Source organism: Suricata suricatta, chromosome 16 (assembly GCF_006229205.1).
Source record: "Suricata suricatta isolate VVHF042 chromosome 16, meerkat_22Aug2017_6uvM2_HiC, whole genome shotgun sequence".
Lineage (NCBI taxonomy): Eukaryota > Metazoa > Chordata > Mammalia > Carnivora > Herpestidae > Suricata > Suricata suricatta.
In genome coordinates this window covers 38,986,682-38,991,405 of record NC_043715.1, presented here as the reverse complement: position 1 = coordinate 38,991,405, position 4,724 = coordinate 38,986,682, and the positions used below count along the sequence as shown (strand labels likewise).

Sequence of the window (4,724 nt, the reverse complement as noted above, 5' to 3'; positions counted from 1 at the left end):
GAGAATGTGGTTGTTTTTTTAAATAATGAGGAATAATGAAACTTATTTATGAAGGAAGTCAGAAAAATTTATTGAAGAATCACTATAAGAGAAACATGAAAATTAAAAAAAGCTGCTTAATAGCATATTCATTACCAGGGAGCTTCCCAGTAATGAAATAGTTGTGTAAAAGGCAGGATATTAGGTGATGTACTATTGCTTATATCAGGTACAATACGTGATTGCTATGCATTTTTGTCTTGTCAATTGCTATTAGATTATCATAGTATTACTGTGTAATTACTTAAAATGCAAGACACTTGGAATGTTTAGGTCTATGTTTTTGCAATCTCTTCTTTTTCTTTCTTTCCTTTTCTTCTCCTTCTCCTTCTCCTTCTCCTTCTCCTTCTCCTTCTCCTTCTCCTTCTCCTTCTCCTTCTCCTTCTCCTTCTTCTTCTTCTTCTTCTTCTTCTTCTTCTTCTTCTTCTTCTTCTTCTTCTTCCTTCTGCATTTTATGCCATGGATTACTGACATATAAGTTATAGGAAGTTGGAAACATCTGAATGTGTCTCTAGTTAAATAACATTTATGATGTTCTATTAAAGCTTTGGTCTTGGTCTTTGATTAAACCTTTTTTTCTATTTTTTAAATTCAGTCTCTGTAGATACTGTCAAAAATTGCCAATGCCAACTATATTTCAAGTCATCACGGCGGGGTATTGGGAAAAGTTTTCAATTAGCAATAATCGCGCCTTGGATAAACCTCATAGGCTATGATCCTGCCACTGTGCAAAGCTTGGTTAAACCTTTTTTTAAGCAAAGGCAAAGTTGGGGTGCTCTGCTGCCATGCGCAGACACTGGGCTGCGAGTCTAGGGGCTTGGCTTCCCACCTCCAGCTCTGCCACTCTCCTGTTTCATGGCCTCAATTAGTAGCTTGGCCTCTCTGAACTTTGGTTACTTCATTTGTATTGTAAGCAGACATTGGAATAAGTGCATATCTGCAATTATTCATTCACTCAACAAACATTCATGAGTGCCGGTGGTGGATTGGGAGTTGTTGGGGGATGTGGATCCTGAGGTGAATGAGACACAGCCCAGGCTGTGAGGGTGGAGGAGCAAAGTGTAATAACAAAGGCTCATAGCAGGTGTCATGCAGGGTGTGGTGATGGGGGTCTCAGTGGGCGACCATGGTTCATGTAACAGAACTGAGCATTTACTCTGTATCAGGTGCTTGGTGAGTGCTTTACATGTGTTATTTCTTCGAACCCCCTCCCTTACCCATGTTGCAGACAAATTATGACCATCCTCATATTACAGATGAAAAAAAACTGAGGTACAGAGGATTGACCCTTATCAGGGACACAAAGGTCATAAACGATCAGCTGGGAGTGATACACAGGCACTTCTTATCCATGTGCCATACCGTATGCACATGTTCCTTCCCTTCTCTTCTCACTCAGAAAATGCCATTTGTCTGAAGAATGTGATGGATCGCTGCATCATTTATTATACAATAGAGAAGAGGCAGGAATCTTGACTTATACAATATATTCTCTATTATACAGTAGAGAAGGGGCAAGCATCCTAGATAGAGGGAAGCTGAAGCCCTGAGAACAGTACACAGAAGTCACTTTGACCTTATTTGGGGACTGGGTTGGCTGTTAGGTCCATTCTAACATGATCCTCTGGGTATTGGCTAACTCAGAACGGAGTGGAATCCTAGAGACCTCTCTGCTCAGAATTACTCGTGCCGCTTAGAAGTGGAGCCAAGTAGTGGTAAGAAACAGGGCTCTCAAGTCAGACTGGCTGGGTTGAATCCTGGGGATAAGTCACTTACTGTCTCATCATCCCTACACTGGGGATACCAATCAGGGCTTCCTTGTAGACTTGTCTGAAGATTAAAGTGGACAGTCCCAGTGATGGCTCAAGCCCAGAGTCTGGCATGTTAGAAGTGCTCAATAAGTGTTTTCCATAACTCTTGTTATTACTGATGGTCTTTTCCTCTTGGGCAATTGGCATAAATAGATATGTAATAAGAAATCCAAAACAAAATTAAATTAGAAGCTCAAATTTGATCCAAATGCAGCTGAGACAAAGATCAAAGTAATGCATAGTTAACGTAAATAATTGAGAAATGCCTTTTGATAATAGCAACCAGCAATGTCATGAATGTCAAATAAGTTGATTATTAGATAAGATACTTATTCATCTTTCACAAAAAGTATTCACTTAATTTTGGTGACAGTGTCAATTTGAGGGGGCTGACTGAATATGTTGGAAAATATTTGTGTGAAATGGTCTAACAAGACAAGTTCTTTGAAGTGCACTAACAATCATATGTATTTATAAATTCAAGGTTGACCTGCCCCTTGGATGCTCTTGGAGCTGGGAGTCTGGCCATAACCCAGTCCTCTGTTTGACAGGCAGTCCTTGTCTGTCCAGTTTCACAAAGCCACATATTGACTTGATAAAGCCTATTTTATATGTTATGGAACCATCTCACAAACACATCACCAAACAAAAGATAAGTCCCAAATGGCTTGCTAATCCTGGCTTTTTGAGAGAGGGAAGAAGGGAAATGTCCTCTTTTGGAAAGTGACTGTATTTGCCTGAAATATTAGACCACAGATATTAGATCACAAAACACGTAAAAATAATTCACGGCTCTCCAGGGCACAACTTTTCAATGTGCACATGTTGGTGTAAAACCAATGAGCTCTGCAATTTCTGGGCTTGGCCTAAGGGGCCACAGGGCTTGGGAGGATTGTTTTGCTGTGCTGGGGTCAGAAATTTCACTTTGATCAATTGCCAAAGTGAGTTGAATCAGAGAGTCAGGGAGGCTGGGTGTGTACTTCCCGAGCTTCCTGGCAACATTTTCTCATTCATGGTCATCTTTCTGTTTTTGATAGTTGAAAGAGACCATGCGGCTTGTCAGAAAGTCGATGGGGGGGGGGGGTTTGGGTTCTGGTACTTTGAAGGTGTCACACACGCACTTGTACACTTAGGCACATAACACTCTCAAACACATGAGTGTATGGGTGCACACACATTTTTTTCCTGTCTTCTCCTAGCTAAGAAGGCCTTTATTTTGCATTGTAAGTCAGAAACACTTGTTACCACCCAAACCTTTCATTACTGGCACTGAATTTCACCCACTGATGGCGTGTAGCTTTTATCATCTCCTCTGAGCAGCCCAGTGGTTCTGATTAGCTCTATGCAGTTTTCAGTAGTATTACAGCTGAAATTCAGAACGCCAAGATTCATCTTTCATAGGGACTGTAGTCACCAATTTTCTTGTCCTGACCTTATGGCAAGGAGGTTTGAAGGTGAGGTATTTTATGCAGGAAGTGTCCCATTGCAAAAGGAGTGGAGTGCCCATTACTGAGCACTTGTTGGTATCAAAGCTAATGTGTGCTTTTCCCTTTTTTGGAAGGAAGGAGGAGGAATGTGGGAAGGAAAACCACAGACCTTTTAAGGTAAGTGGCATGCTCTACCAGAGCTTCAGTGAGCATGCTCAGGCTCACTCTTGGCTTGGTTTTAAGTTCATTTAGGCCAACATGAGAGAGTCTGTGAACAGACTACTGCTGGGGATGGCACTTTCTCTGTATCCTACAGAAGAAAATTCCTACTTTCCTAGTGCTTTCACACACAAGATGACTTTTCATTTATAATCAGGATTAATGCAGTCTGATGCCTTTGTTCCTGGATTTTGACTTGTTACTCTCTATGCCACCCTCTCTGGCTCAGTCTGCCCTGAGCTAGACTCCCAAGTGTTCTCCTCATACCTGGGCTCTAAATTATCTTGAGCCCAAAAGGAAAGAAATGGAGAGGTCTGGTTCTCCCAACAAGAAGAGAGGGCATAGAAAGGTTGAAAGATGGATTGAGCTCTTGCCTGGAATGATCCAGAAAAGATTAAAAAAAGGCCCATTATCTGGGTCATTTTAGTTCGATGAGTTCAAGATTTCAGGATGGTAACCTGATTGAACTCACTTTCTTTAACATCATCATCACCATCATCACCATCACCATCACCTTCACCTTCACCTTCACTTTCTTTTTATTTTAAGCAAAAAGTGTTTGAAGGGCTACGAGGGATTCTGGCTGTCCACCCAGAACCATAACTCACCAGGTTAACAGGCTGCAGTGCTTAATGCAAAACAAATCGCCAAGCTGGCACTGAGCAATGTGAAATCCAACTAGCTAGAAACTGTGTCTCATTAGAGGCCATCCACGCAGCAAGCAAATGCACTTGGAAGTAGTCATGTGATTCTGTCACAGGAACCATAGAGGTGATATTTGCTGCTGGGCAGCCAATCGATTCCCTTGAATCTGTTTGCAGTTTCTCTTCTTTGATATTCTGTCTCTTCTAAAACCTTATCCTTCCTCTGCACCCTCAGTTTGCTTTTGCCCACGTACCTCCACCAAACACAGTGCAATCCTCCACAAAGACATTACATTAAGTTGGCTTCCGGACCCAGCAGGGTAAGTGTAAGGACTGAATCCTCCCTTCACCCAAAGAGTTGACTTGAGGCCTCTCCTGTACTTTGCAGATTAGAAACAAACACGTTTCTGGCAGAGAAAGAACCTGCCTTTGGTTGCATCTCCACAGAGTAGATGTTTACATTTATGCCAAGATTTGTTTTTAACCTCTGCTCAGCATTTGTTTTTCTGAAGAAGTGGGGGAAAATCATCCTATGCAAACAAAGGCTAAAACATTTCTCATGTTACAGAGCTGAATGTTACCAG

At 41.7% G+C, this 4,724-nt stretch overlaps 1 non-coding gene across 1 annotated transcript; it reads right to left on the bottom strand.

The window, feature by feature from the left end:
- Positions 1-634: 634 nt before the first annotated feature.
- On the bottom strand, positions 635-775 carry LOC115281354. The gene has a single exon (XR_003904257.1). It is a non-coding gene; the product is annotated as a U4 spliceosomal RNA (small nuclear RNA).
- Between the last annotated feature and the right edge of the window lie 3,949 nt (positions 776-4,724).